Source organism: Tenrec ecaudatus, chromosome 14, assembly GCF_050624435.1.
Source record: "Tenrec ecaudatus isolate mTenEca1 chromosome 14, mTenEca1.hap1, whole genome shotgun sequence".
NCBI lineage: Eukaryota > Metazoa > Chordata > Mammalia > Afrosoricida > Tenrecidae > Tenrec > Tenrec ecaudatus.
In genome coordinates, this window is record NC_134543.1 from 49,931,195 (window position 1) to 49,947,209 (window position 16,015).

Consider the following 16,015-nt stretch of genomic DNA (forward strand, 5'->3'; position numbering starts at 1 on the left):
AAATCTGAAGAATAACTATTTCTTTCCTCCTAAGTGATTCATACATAAATTACTAAGAGCCAAGCAAGCAGAGGGGTAAAAGCTAAAAAGAAAAAAATCCACCAAGCACACACGCGCGCGCGCACACACACACACACACACACACACACACAATTAATTCTGCAGCATGCGTGCTAATCTTTTTAAGGTAATGCTGCCTTCCCACAGCTCTTCTGCTTGGACAGCCATGCGTGTACTACACGTGTTGTGTGGGCAACTTTCAGTCTTGGCGAGCTAGTACTCTTGTTTTTGAAAATCAACAGATAACCTCGAATATGAGGTTTCTTCTACATCTCCCAAACGAAACATCATATTGTTAAGAAAAGTACATCTAAAGTAGAGATGATCATAAATTTCTCTTCACCGCCATGATTTTATTTCTAGCTAACTTGCTCATTACCAGAGGAATATCATAGTCTATATCGGCAATATATTTAGTCTGTATAGGCAACACCTCTCCCAACTGTTCTCAATGTTCTTTCATTTCAGGCAGAATCAGCCTGGGGCATTTTGTTGTCGTCTCTGCACAGAACAAGGAAGCCCTGCTGGTGAGCTGCGGGTGTTAGGCTGCTGTGGGAACGGCATTCTGAAGTCATCAGCAGCTCCTCGCAGGGAAGATGAGGCCGCCTGCTGCCATGAGATTTACGGTCTCAGAAAGCCTAGGGAGTCACCTGATTCCGTCCAATAAGGTCTCTGAGTTTACATCAGCTTGACAGCAGCGGCTGTGGTCTGGATTTGGGCACAGAGCCTGCAGCTCACGGGATTTTGACATTGTGTGCTGTAAAATCCTTCAAAACTCCCGTGGCAGAACGGCAAAGGCATTACGACTACTGTGTGTGGCTAATATACACAGCTCAGAGGAAAATCATATTAAAATGGCTATACAAACAGAATACACCATATATAACAAGCTCTACTGACAAGTCCATATAAGTACCATAATTTCCAAATTGTGCCCAACATAAATTTTCAAGATGTCTGACAGCAACTGCAAATATGGTATGAATTACGTTTTCTATTGATGAGACAGTTGCAGGTACTATAGTTTGAAAGAAATGCTCAGTTTAGAGATTACTGAAAACAAAATGTCAATTTTCTAAAATCCGGATTCAAGTCTATGGACCCCTGAAGTTTTAAAATTAAAATTATCCCAGAGTTAGAAGAACTCCGGTAGTATAGTGGGTTACTCATTGACTGGGCTACTAACTACAAGGTCAACAGCTTGAAACCAACAGCTACTCTCAGGTAGGAAGCTCAGCAGTAAAACGTTACAGTCTCGGAAACCTACACGAGCAGCTCTATCCTGTCATCCAGGGCCGCTCAGTCAGAATCCATTCTATAGAGCAGTGAGTTTTGTTTTTTGAGTTTTCACTAAGCAAAAGTATGGTTGGTTGGTATTCAAGCCCATTGCTGTTCTGAGGAAAGACCTAACAGCCTGCTTCCATAAAATTAAAAACCTTTCTAACTGCTCTGAAATGGCCATTTTAAAAGGTTCTGGAAATTGGGGGAAACTTGTGAAATAAAACTCAAAATTATTTTTAAAAAATTCAAAAAAGACTTGGCTTACTGGTCAGACAGAGCCAGGTGGCCCCTCAAGAGAGGACAAGATAGCACTGAGTCACTCCAGCTCTGACACTGAACTCATCCCCAGGGCTCAAGCTTTAGACAAATGATCACCAGTTTTTTTAAGGAGAATAAATATAATCACAATTGTGAGGCTGGTGCAGGACCAAGTGTTTCATTCTGTTGCATGTGGCCCTGCTGAGTCAAACCTAACTCAGCAAGACACCTACCACCACCAGAGCTATGGACCCCACCCCCCTTAGAATAAGGAGCCATGAGAGATCAAAGGGGCAGCATTCCGAAGAGTTAAGAAAAAGTTTATAAGAGTTAAGTAGGAAGAATAATAAGAACTGTAAACATGGATAGGAAATAGGACAATGTGATGTTACTCTGTGGGGATTGCAGTCAATCTCATGAAACAAAACATATAGGAATTTTTTTAAAATTTATTTTATTTATTTTTTAATTTTAACAATTTATTAGGGGCTCATACAATTCCTATCACAGTTCATACATATACATACATCAATTGTATAAAGCACATCTGTACAGTCTTTGCCCTAATCATTTTTTTCTCCTCTTTTCTTTTTTTACATTTTATTAGGGACTCATACAACTCTTATCACCATCCATACATATACATACATCAATTGTATAAAGCACATCCATACATTCCCTGCCCCAATCATTCTCAAGGCATTTGCTCTCCACTTAAGCCCCTTGCATCAGGTCCTCTTTTTTTTTTCCCCTCCCTCCCCTTTCCCCCCTCCCTCATGTGCCCTTGGTAATTTATACCTCATTATTTTGTCATATCTTGCCCTATCCGGAGTCTCCCTTCCCCCCTTCTCTGCTGTCAATATAGGACTTTTTTAATGGCAAACTGATTTGCTCTGAAAACCTTCACCCAATTCACAATAAAATTTTCACACACAAAAAGGACTGCTGCTTTGGAAACCCTCTGGCACAGTCCTGTCCCTGCACTGTGCAGCTAAGAGTCAGAAAGGGAACCCAGGTTAGTGGTACACAAAGCAGACTTGCTCCACACTGGAGGAGATAAAGAATCGCTATCTGGCATGCCCTCCTGTCACACCCTTTTATTTGTAGTTAGAACTGCAGGCTCTTTTCAAGACAATGGGAATGGGGAGAACCGGGCTTTTGTGGCCTGCCAAAACACATATACATGGCCATTCAGTGTTCCTACTTTCCATGGGGCAAAGGTTGCAGCCAAATGAAATGGGTGGATCCCAGATTAAACAATCTTGGAATTAGATAATCGGACATAGGAAAAAATTACCCTAATGCAGATGTCAAGTTCCCTTCCTCCTTTACACAATAAAAATGTTTTTACTTTTTGGAAAGCACTAGTTAAGGAATGTTTCCATTTATTAAGATCTAGAAACCGAGCTGATTCCAGGAACCCAAGTGGAAGGTGAATTATGAGAGTGACAAGTGCAACGAATGTATAAGGGTGCTTTGCTCATTTGATGTATGCACAGATTGTGATAAGAGCCTTATGAGCCCCAATAAAAAGATTTTAAAAAAAAAGATCTAGAGACGGCCTATTTTGCCAGTACAAAAGTTTGAAAAACTGCCTATATTTTTGCATCATCTGTAAATTTAAATATATATACTGAATGCTAAATATGATGACATCATACAATTTTCAACTAGCTGCTGTGTGGGGCACTAAAGGAGATCTTTGAAAACACAAGCACTGCAACTCCAGAGGAGAAAAGCCCTCCTGTTTCAGTAACGTTTATTCAACGTGGACCAAGGAGCAACACACAGCCTACAGTTGAGCTTGCTGTAGATATACGACAGCTCGTATAAAGCATCTTCCCATGTGGTTGTCCAGACTCCATTTGCCTACTCAAATGAAGTCCAAAATATTATACAGTTTTTGGAAAGTTAGTCATCACATACATATCTCAACATCACTTTTAACACAACATTAATTTAAACGGTTTTGTAAATGATTGACGTGTAATATATACGCACGCACACACGCACACATCTTTCCTCATTGTCTTGAGCGCATGTGCATACACAGAGAAGGGGAAAGACACCTTTCAACTGGAATGTAGTTTGTTTGATAAAATGCTGACGGTCTCTACTATCAGACCACACAGGCTTAGAATATGGCATATCTGCCACTTTGGCATGAAGCCCCCAAAAGTGCCAATATATGTGCACACCTGGTTGGAAAAGACACAGTGGCAACTGATTTGATGACAAAGCGGAGGGATAAAAGTCACGTTTTCAGAGAAATTTCACCAAACACCTTCAATGAAAATTTAAATAGTGTCCACATGGAAGCAGCACACCAGCCTGTGTGATCATGAAGTGTCAGGTCAAAGACCCAGAACAAAAAAATCCGATCAATGTGAATGAGGTGGAGCATGGAGTGGAAACCCAAAGCCCATCTGTAGACAATCGGACATCCCCTTACAGAAGGGTGACAAGAGACAAGCCAGTTAGGGTACAGCATAGCACCAATGAAAACATTCAACTTTCTTCCAGTTCTTTAATGTTCCCCCCCTGGCCCCCCACTACCACGACCCCAATTCTACATTACAAATCCAGCTAGACAAAGCATGTACACGGGTACAGATAAGAGCTGGAAACACAGAGAATCCAGGACAGATAAAACCCACAGGACTAATAATTAGAGTAGGATGCCAGGAGGGGAAGGGAAGGGAAGGGTGGGGGGAGATTGTGGGTATAGATCCAATGATTTACATATAACCCCCTCCCTGGGGGACACACAACACAAAAATGGGTGAAAGGAGGCATCGGTCAGTGTAAGACATGAAAAAATAAAATGTATAAATTATTAAGAGTTCATGAGGGGGAGAAGGTGGGGGAAGGAGGAAAACAAAAAATGAGCTGGTACCAAGGGCTCAAGTAGAAAGAAAATGTTTTGAAAATGATGATGTACAAATGTAAAAATATGCTTGACAGAGGATGTATGTATGGATTGTAATAGGAACTGTACGAGCCCCCAATACAATTAAAAAAAAAAAGTTTACTTCATGCTGAGACTCCTATACTGAGGCCAGGAATCATTTATGGTTATTTGAGCCAAAAACACAAAGAAAGAAGATAAGAGCCACATTTTAAATACATATTTTATTTTAAAACATTTTTTTAAAAGTAACCAGTATCTGGTATTCCATGATGCTCACCTTCCCCACAGGATCGCTGAAGACAAAGTGGGTGCATAAGCAAACGTGAAGAAAGCTGGTGGTGCCCAGCTATCAAAAGATACAATGTCTGGGGTCTTAAAGGCTTGAAGATAAACAAGCGGCCACCTAGTTCAGAAGCAACAAAGCCCACATGGAAAAAGCACACCAGCCTGTGTGATCATGAAGTGTCGATGGAATCAGGTATCAGGCATCAAAAAACAAAAAAAATCATAACACTGTAAATGAGGGGGAGTGCAGAGTGGGGACCCAGAGCCCATCTGTAGGCAAATGGACATCCCCTTACAGAAGGGCTGCAGGGAGGAGACAAGCCAGTCAGGGTGCACTGTTGCAACGATGAAACACACAACTTTCCTCTAGTTCTTAAATGCTTCCTCCTCACCACTACCATGATCCCAATTCTACCTTACAAATCTGGCTAGACCAAAGGATGTACACCTGTACAGATAGGAACTGGAAACACAGGGAATCCAGGACAGATGATCCCTTCAGAACCAGTGGTGAGTGTGGCAATACTGGGAGGATGGAGAGAAGGTGGGGTAGAAAAGGGGAACTGATTGATTACAAAGATCTACATATAACCCCTTCCCTCCCTCCCTGGGGGACAGACAACACAGAAAAGTGGGTGAAGGGAGATGTCAGACAATGTAAAGACACGACAAAATAATAATAATTTATAAATTATCAAAGGTTCATGAGGGAGGGGGATCAGGAAGGGAGGGGAGAAAAATGAGCTGATACCAAGGGCTCAAGTAGAAAGCAAATGTTTTGAGGATGATGGCAACAAATGTACAAATGTGCTTTACATAATTGATGTATGTATGGATTGTGATAAGAGTTGTATGAGCCCCCAATGAAATGATTTAAATTTTTAAAAAGTAACCAGTTTCATAGAGTATAATCTAAATCGAAGGAGATTAACAAAGCAAATAAAATGGATTGGCCCCTAAATTACTAGCTACTTATAGTGACTTACCTTTTAACCTAAAAAAAAAAAAATCATTATTTGTAAGATTGAGGCCACTTGGATGAGAATGAGGCAAGATATTGTATACCTGCCAGAATAGTGTTGTTGTTGTGTTTGATTTTTTTTTTCAGAATAGTGTTTTTTAAAACCTGCCCAAAGCCAGATTTTGTTTACTGGTTTCTATATTTTCCTCTTTGTCTCTAAATGGACAATACAATCCTTTAGGGGAGAATCTGTTTATATATAATAAAGACACCGTAGCAAACCTTTTCTGAATCACATATTTAGAGGGATATACTTATTTCTTAAATAAACTAGTAACATCTTAAATGGACAAAACCATCCCATTTTGTTACTTAGAACATACTTATTAAAGGTCAAAAGAAAATACCAGCTAATTAAGCACTAATAAATCATTCCATCTCAATCACGCTCTCAACTCATGTTCCCTAGTTGGCACTGCATGAGCCTTGCTCTCTCTTGGTATTTGTGGAAACTACAGTTGAGGATGTTCATTTTCAATGAACTGAGTACCACGAATCAAAGAAAATTCATTTTTTAATAAAACTATTTTAGTTCACAGTAAAGTGGTTGATAACAATTGGAGATTACTTAAAAATTGATAGAACAATTCTACCCCCCTACACACACACACACACACACAAATGACATATAAGACACATTATTACTAGTACCCCGAATCATATATTCTGAAGATGTTCATGGCCAAAAACAATAGTGATGGTGTGTGTTCATGTGGTGTGTGTTCATGTCCTGAGGGACAGGGCTCCAAGTCCTGGAGCTAATCTGTTCTTCTCAACATAAAAAGGGAAGCACTCAAGGCCTGGCAGATGGTTTAAAAGTTTTTGACAGAATGAAGTTGCCATAGCAAAAGCTAGGAGTCACAAGTGGAAATACAGAGCCAGTGCCAGTTTTGTGAGAACCAAGAACACACATCACCTCATTTACCAGTAGACACATCATTGTAACTAAGCAAGGAATCCAAATGCCAGTCTCTCCTTTGTGTGCCTTTACAAGGTACCAGACTGCTTAATTTCTTCTGATGCACAATCTTGCTTACTACATACAAACACACAGCAAAACCATCTTTTCTCTAACTGAAGTCTTAATTGCCCATTCATAAAGATTTACAGCCTCAGAAAACCACAGGCACACTATCTTACAGGGTCGCTATGAGTCATAATCAACTCAAGAGCTGTGAGTTTGGTTTTAAATTGTGTGTTATTTTTAAAAGTTAAATAAAAAACAGTTATATTCCTTCAAGATTTAGTTTAATCCTTTGAGTTTTCTTGCATGATCCTGACTGAGGTCTATCCAAGTACCTACAATTGCTTATTACACTGTGAGGATACTTCTCATATTAAAATTTTCTTCTAACATCAATTTAGTAAAAACAAAAGAACATGACTCCCAGACAGGTATTTTGTCAAGAAAATAACTCACTTTTGAAGTGCCAATTTTCTCTCTTCAAAAATTGTTAAAACTTTTACTACAAATTTGGTACTAACAAAAACTGTTAGTACCAAGGGCTCAAGTACAAAGAAAATGTTTTGGAAAGGATGATGGCAACGTATGTACAAAAGTGCTTGATACAATGAATGCATAGATTGTTATATGAGCTGCAATAGCCCCCAATAAAATGATTTATAAAGTTATATATTATCTATAATCATGTTATATATATAATGTACTGCTGGGCTCATAGTAATCCTATGCACAACAGAATGAAACACCACCTGGCTCCTGAGCCATCCTCACAATTGTTCGTATGTTTGAGGGAGCCCATTGTTGCAGCCGCTGTGCCAATCCATCTTGTCAAGGTCTTCCTTTTGTCACTGCCCCTCCACTTCACCAAGACGGATCTCTCCATCCTTGCCTCTAAGGAGCAGTCTAGCTGTACTCCTTCCAAGACAGATCAGTTTGTTCTTTTGGCAGTCCAGGGTACTTTCAATATTCTTTGCACTATAATTCAAATGCGTCGATTTTTCTTCAGTATTCCTTACTCACAGTCCAACTTTTACATGCAGATGAGGTGACTGAAAATACCAAAGCTTGGTTCAGGTGCCTTAGCCTTCAAAGTAACATCCTTGTTTTTCAATCCTTTCAAGAGGTCTTGTGGAGCAGATTTACCCAAAGCAATGTTTCGGTTGATCTACTGATTGCTGCTTCCATGAGCATTGAATGTGGATCCAAGCAAGAGGAAATCCTCGACAATTTCTACCTTTCCCATTTACCATGATGTTACCTATTGGTCCTGTTGTCAGGAATTTTGCTTTCTTTTTATTGAACTGAAGGCTCCAATCCTTGATCTTCACTAGCATATCAATATGTTTCATATGGTATGACTTAATAAAGTGCTTTTGCACAGGCTTTCGAATCACGTTCTGTCAACTCCCAAGAAAGGACTGGTGGAGACCATGCAAAGCTAAGGAGAATGGCTTCCGGCCAAGGCTGAGGAGCCTCATTACCATCAGGAAGAGGGAGATAGGAGTGAGACACACCAGTCACTGCTATTATGACGGCCACAGGGCAGACAATGACTACCAGTACACACCCTGGATGTCCATCCTGCCCTGGATTCCTTCTCAGTGGTATGGGACAGGATGAAATATACAAATTCCAAGCATACAGAAACCGAGGAGAATTTAAGAGGGCACATGGTTTGTTCCAAACAAAATGTCTAAGCATGTCTCTACGCAGTGGATGGCTGCAGCTAAGTTCTCTCAGGCATGTACTTAGCTTCACCTCAATAGTGCCTTCAAAAAAAAGAGGCACTTTTTTTGCCATGGAAAACAACTTTGAGGTCGGGGTTAAGAACATTTGAAAGTAGACATATTCCCAAATGACTGACGCTTTGCAGCAAGTTCATGGAAATGGTGCCCTATGTAAATCACCGTTTTCAGATGGATTGAGTGTTTTAAAGAAGGCCAAGAAGACCTCAAAGATGAACCATGAGAAGGAAGACTGTCAACCAGGGCAAAAGAGGTGGCTAAAGTCCAAAGAGTGATGGGAGAAGACCACAGACTTCACCCTGAGGCGAAAACTGCTGAAGTTGGGATCGTATCACATTTTCACTTGTAAGCAAGAATCGCGACTGCAGCCACTCTCAGCTCACTCGGTGCCACAGGGCTTCACACTAACGCCAGCCCGCTTCACTACGCCTTCACAGAACACACGTTAATCAGGGTTATCAACACAAGCTGGAGAGCAAGGTGCAATCAAAAACAGCGGCTTTTTGAGAGGAATTACTCAAAGGTGGCAGGTAGGGTGAGGCAGGGTAAGAAGGTGACAGGAAACAGAGGAATGATCTAGGAAGCAAAGATATGGATAGAGGTATAAGCATAGGTGTGTACATATATAAATATATTAGTTCATAAAACTAGAGGTATTGGCCTATGTACATATATTTATATGTCAGCACACCGAGGAAGTGGATGGACTACAGGCCTCTGCTCATACCCTCCCACAATGCAACATTTTGTTCTAACAAACTGGCATTCAGTGATGCTCTCCCACCAGCACAATTGCTGACGAGAAAATGGGTGCAAAAGCAAATGTGAAGAAAGCAGATGGTGCCTGGCTATCAAAAGATAAAATGTTTGGAGTTTTAAAGGCTTGAAGTTAAAACAAGTGGCCTTCTAACAGAGAAGCAACAAACCCACATAGAAGAAGCACGCCAGTCTGTGCAATCATGAGGCGTCACTGGGATCGGATAACAGGCATTAAAGATCCAAAACCAACCAAGCAACCATATTGTTGAGAACAAGGGGGGTCGGAGCAGAGACCCAAAGCCCATCTGTAGACAATGAGCCATCATCCCCTTACAGAGGGGTCACAGGGAAGGGATGAGTCAATCAGGGTGCCGCAAAGCATCGATGAAACATACAATATTCCGCTGGTTCCTTGAGGCTTCCTCACCCCCCACTATCATGACCCTAGTACTGCCTTTCACTGTAGGCTAGACCGAAGCATGTGCACAGGTACAGGTAAGACATAAAAGCTCACCACACACACAGAGAGAGAGAGCTCACAACACATGGAATCCAGGAACAAGAATGGGAATAGCGATACCAGGAGGGTAGGGGGAAGGTAGAATGGGAGGAAAGGGGAACTGATTGCAATGATTGACACATAACCGCACACAACCCCACCCCCCACCAAGGGGATGAACAGAGACCATGGGGGAAGGGAGCCAGGTCGGTGTAAGATATGAAAATAATAATTTATAATTTATAATTTATCAAGGGGCCACAAGGATGGGGGAAGGAAGAGGAGCTGACACCAAGGGCTCAATGGAAAAGTAAATATCTAGAAAATAATGATGGAAACATGTACAAATGTGCTTGATACAATTGATGTATGGATCGTTACATGAGTTCTAAGAGCCCTCAATAAAATGTTAAAAGAAGAGTTGTACAATCATCAAACAAAAAAGAAAACAGAGGCTTCCACCAGGATCTGCTAGGCCAGTTAAATTCATGGCAGGTAGGTCAGTTCAGCAGCTTATAGCTACAGTTTGGGTCAATTTCAAAGGGGCATCTTGATAAATTTTTCTAAGTACACACAGGATAATCACAGGGACTTGCTATGACGAAGTTTAAGGAGAAAAGAAAATTGTATTGGTAAGAAAAAGGCCAGGAATGAGCTGAGGGCATATGGGCTGGAGGCCCTGGCAGAGCAGGGTGCCTTCAGGCAGGTATCGGTGGAACTAAAGAGCGGAGTTACTTAGTTGAGCAGAGGCCAAGAATATGGGTCAGCAGTGGGCACAGCTAAGTGAAGCCTGCCAGCCTGCAATGCATGGCTGAGTGGGAGCACCGAGGTTGGAAGCTAGCCTGCCTGAAGAAGTGTCCCCTGGCTCTTGTTACTTACAAATTAAAGCTGATGCTAAATTATAACCTGTTACTAACCGATGAACTCCACAATCCTGAGTATGTTCCTGTGGCAGCTGCAGAGAAGCAGGGAGTGTCAAGGAGAGATGGCTGGGGCGCAAATCTGGTAAAGTCCACTGCTGGACAGTGGATGTGTCTCAAATGCAACCTCCTAACAAGCAGCTTTGGGCTGATGCTAATTTCCTCATTATCCTCCTTCTCAGTTACATCCAGCCACTGAGTTTGCAGTATTTGGTGCAAGTAACACCCAGGTGGTTGAGGGGGTAGCCCCCCCACCAAAAAAAAAACCCTGGAATTTTTTTCTTTTTCAAAGCTACGTATTTAAATTTTTAAAATCATTTTATTGGGGGCTCATCACAATCCATACATCCACCATTGACAAGCACACTTGTACATTTGTTGTCCTATCATTCTCAAAACATTTGCCTTCTATTTGAGCCCTTGGTATCAACTCCTTATTTCTCTCCTCCCTCCCCGTTCCCCCTTCCCTTAAATTTTTTTGGGGGGAGGTGAGGTTTCCGGAAAAAACAAACAAAACACAACACACACACACAAACCCCCCCCCCCGAAAACCTGCTAGACAAATTCTAAAAGAGCTGTAACACTCCTTAAATTTTTTATAAAACAATCTTACCACCTTCAAAGTACTCTCCACTACACTTAATACATTTATCAAGTCTGCGATTCCATTCTTGGAAACATTTTTCAAATTCATCTGGTTGGATGGCTGACAGCACCGCCCTCGTTTTTTTCTTCACCTCTTCTACATCCTCAAATCTTCGTCCTTTCATGGCCCTCTTCATTTGAATAAACGAAAAGAGTTCTCACGGAGAGAGGCCTGCTGGTCTTTGCAAAAAACAGGTGCACCGAGATGGCTGCGTGAGCAGGCGCACTGTTGTGGTGGCAAAGAGTCCCCTGTCTGCCACAAATCAGGCCTCTTTTGGCTCACGTGGTCATGCAATCTTTTCAGAACCTCTACATAGAAAGATTGATTAACAGTCTGACCTGGTGGAACAATCTCCAAATATACTATCCCCCTCACATCAAAAAAAACAAATGAGCATTGTTATTTGGGAGGTTTTTTTTGGGGGGGTGTACCCCTTCATGTTTTTATAACCTTACCTTCTCAAGTTTTTAAAAGCATATCATTAGAAAAATTAGCATAGCTCACTTATGAAAATATTTCATGGGGGAGGTTGCAGTTGCCATCCTTCAAAATTAAAGTATGCATGCTAAGTTAAAAAAATAGTATCATGGTACTATTGAAAGAAAATCTTGGCAGGTAATTTAATATATGCCAAAGTCTCCCTCCTTTTCCAATGCTACCCTAACCCCAATCTCATATTGCCAGGATATGGAAATGCCACAAAATCCTCTCTCCTGGTAGAAATAATTAGAAAATAGGCTTTATCTTTGAAGTGATAATATAGCATCCATAACACAGTTTTTGTCTTTAATAGACATGCATGTAAATTGTCAAAATGCTAAAAGCACTCAATGTGCGGGGGTTAATCTTTATAAAACCCTCACATGTCTCTTTTGAGGTCTTTTCTGATGCTGCTTATCAGAATCAGGAACACTTCATTAAGCCATTTAACAAAAGCACAAACAAAAAGTAAATTTAAAGGAGTCCTGACAGCATAGTGGTTTACATGCTGGGCTCTACGGGGCAGGTCTGTTCTGCCCCAAAGAGTCACCAGATGGGGAAGCAACTTGATGGCAGTGAGACCAGTGAAAGTAATCTTACAAAACTTCTGTTCTAAGATATAATAATTATTTATAAACTATTAAGGGACCAGGGGGAAGGGGGGAGCGGGGAGGGAGGGGGAGGGGGAAAAGAAGGGAAACCGAGCTGATTCCAGGAACCCAAGTGGAAGGTGAATTTTGAGAATGACGAGTGCAACGAATGTATAAGGGTGCTTTGCTCAATTGATGTATGAATAAGAGTTGTATGAGCCCCAATAAAAAGATTAATAAAAAAAACTTCTGCTCAAATCCCTATTCTTTTTCTATGATCCTTGGGTATGAATTCTTATCAAGTACTTCATAAAGGGAATGGTTAATGTTGTTCAACTGGTACATTACAGCAACTCATGGATTTCTGGCTGGTATTTATTTGGTCCACAGAAAAAGACAGCACAGACCAACAGTGAGTAAAGTCTATAATTCATGAATTATTCTTTATTGGTAAGCCATTAAGTGGAAAAAAATAGAGTTTTGTGTTTAAACAAGCTAAGAGCAGAAGCCCATTATACAATACAATGTTACTTAAAAGTGTTTGCCAATGAAACATTCAACTCAGTGCTGCTATCACAGCGCCTGTGCCCACACCCTCCCTGGAACAATTTTGTATTTGAAGATTTTCAAAAGAGAGTGACGGAGATTTAAACAGCTACTATCTTCCTAAGTATCACGCTTTGTTTGTGCCTCTTGCCCAATCCTGTTAGCAGGCTGGCCGGCTTCGACTTGCAAAGATGTGCAGATATGGGCTTGGGGATGCAGCAAGTTCATGTACGGCTATAGAATCCTGCCATCTTTGCCCCAGAGCCAGTGCCGTAAAGCACACAGCAATCCCAAGTACCCACGGATGACAGAGGACCAAGGAATGAAAACCACTGCACTAACTGTCATCGAGGCGATGCTGAATAACAGCTACCAAAACTCAGGCTGACAAAAAGGGTGAGAACGTTGCTTTTTCTTAGCGGTGGTTTGTACTAACGAATGAGTACATTTGTGATATAAATAAGTTCCGATTAAAGTACATGTTCGTGAAAACATTCCAGTATCTTTTAAATTCTATCTTTTCACATATTTTTAAGGCCTCTTGTACGTAGGCATCCTAGTGGTGGTGCTCTACCTCTGTTAGAGGAGCAAATGAATCTGATGCTGAGTAAGTACAGCCAGAATGCCCCTTAGACGTGAACATGGCAAGTCCTCATCTCCTGTATGTTGGGCCTCCTATCGGGTGAAACCGTTAGTCCCTAGAAAAAGACCCTGTGCAAGATCTTCCCTGGGCAGGCCTCCCCAGGGGCTGCAGCGATGGACTCCAGAAGAACTCCACGGTGAGGCACGCACGGGAGCAGGCATGTCCTGCTGCTGGTCACTGAGCCAGCGCTCAACAGTGCACAAAACAACAATCACGTTTGAACATGCAGTTTAAAAATACACAGGATGACTTAAATTTTTCATGGGAAATGGAGCTCAAACCCTTTAGGGTCCACTTCTTAGCTCTTTGGCCTTGGGAAGGGCACTATTTCTGAATCTGGTATTTCACAGAGGATATTGTGATTCTATAGATAGAAACTGCCTACTCTGTTCAAAGAACCCAAAGCTGATGCTCTTTCCCACCCGTCGTGTGCTGCAGCCGTGCCTAACATGGCATGCAGTGAAAAGTAGCTAAAAGCACGGGTTCCTTGGAAGACCACCCTGGTGATAAGCCATTAGCCGCAGCTACAGCCTTACCACTCACTATTGTAACCTCTTTACAAGCTCTAACGACTCTTGTCACTTCTCCCACTACTTAAAAGAAAAATTACTAAAGGGAATTTCCTTGGAAGATTCCACTATCCCTGAACTTTCCAGAATGCAGAGAACACCTTGAAGTGAGCAAGGGCATTTCAGTTTCTACCCCAGTAACTAGCCTAACCAAACATGCAGAGGCAGCCTAACTGATGGGCATTCTCTCAGGTAATTCAAGATGATGGACTGGGAAAGGCTTTCATTCTTCCCTCCCCTCCTAGTTCACTCTTTCATGGCTGGGGAGACGAGGCCGCGCTCTTGGAGAAGCTCCTAAGGATCCTGGGATAGCACATGCTGCTACCAGCTCTCCCTTGCTTACTGCGGAGCCGCAGCTGCACCTTCTTCCTGTCTCCCTGGGGTCCTCTGTCACTTTGCGTTCCTGTTAATGGTTCCTCTTCTTGTAAAAGGACTCTCGTGCCCATCTTCTGAATGTCCTCCAACAGACAGGACCAGAAGAGTCAGGGAGCAAAACACTACAGACCTCACCTTTCCAGCTGTTCCACAGCCTCTGAGCGACTCGCTCTGAGAGAAACTGCTCTCAACTCCAACCACCGCTACAGGCGGCGGGCTATGGCTTCCCAGCCAGCTGAAGACAGCCACGTGCTACAATTCATTGTGGCCATGCTTAGAGAAGCCAGAACACTCCACAGTCCCTTCCATTGCGCTACCGAGCTGAAGGCTTCCACTCAGTACCTCACTCAAACCTACCAAGGCCGAGTGGACCCCGTTCCCTTCAGTGTACAGAGGAGGAAACTTTGGCCCCTTACTATCTTCATAATGGTACCAGATATTGCACCATGGTATTAAAGAGGGGTATTTTAAATGTTCCTCTTAACAAGGTTGCTTTTCCTTAATAGTCATTACATGAAGAGAGGTCTGCGGGGGGCTAAGGATATCTGGTTTACTATCACAGCACCTTACATACTCTTCTTCACCAGGGAGGAACGTTCACACATAGTATTGAAATTAAATTCAGAATTACAGGAATATTGATGCAGGTTTTCCCTGAATTACAATGGGATTCATTCAGATAACCAGAGTAAATAGATTCTGGTTTAAGCCAAAGATCTCCTTTTAAAAGTTTTCATTATTATTGCCTTTCCTCTATCAGTATCTTTCTAAATCTGGTATATTGTCTTTAGGGCAGAGGCAGGCGGGGGTGGTGGTGTCCCCGAGTTATACCACAAAGTGGACAGATTCAAAGCAAGAAAGTATTTTTGGGGGGTGAGATTACGTTCCAGTTCTACACTATATTGCTATGTGTGAAAAACACTTCTGGCATCCCAGCAGTGTAAGTAGACTGTCAGTGTGTATCTATCTGGGAACCGCAAGCTTCACTAACATCCGGCACACACATGATTTTCACCATACGTTGAGTGTATAGTTGTGAAAATAGTTTTGTTTTCATTTCCTGGTTTCTGGCTATACTTCAGGATTATCAAGTTATCAACAGTGAAAGCCTTTTCACAGGGGTTGCCTTTCAAAAAAAACGGTACGAAAAATTTACACATTCACATCTACAGAGATTTCATCCTTTTAGTAAAGATACCAAAAGAGAAAGAAAAGAGGCACAACCTTAAATGTTTTTTGCAGCTCTAGGAAAAATACACAATATAAAATTACCTCCCTCTACCAAAACTTCCATTGTAGGCACTCACCCCATACCTAACCTACATCATCACTGTTATTGGTAGGGTAGGTCATACTTCCTAAAAGCTCACTATAGAGCCATATAAAATTTGCTTTAACGAGCTTAATCCTTTAAGTAACAACTCTAAGAGGTTGGTAGGGAGAGCTACGGTGTAAATGTTACT

General features: G+C 41.7%; 1 protein-coding gene and 1 pseudogene across 3 annotated transcripts in view; both read right to left on the bottom strand.

Moving 5' to 3' along the window:
* The window catches only part of FBXO34 (F-box protein 34), a 75,123-nt gene that overhangs the window by 32,715 nt on the left and 26,393 nt on the right, over positions 1–16,015 (bottom strand). The gene's annotated exons all lie outside the window — the stretch shown is intronic.
* Positions 11,193–11,289, bottom strand: LOC142427062 (U7 small nuclear RNA; annotated as a pseudogene).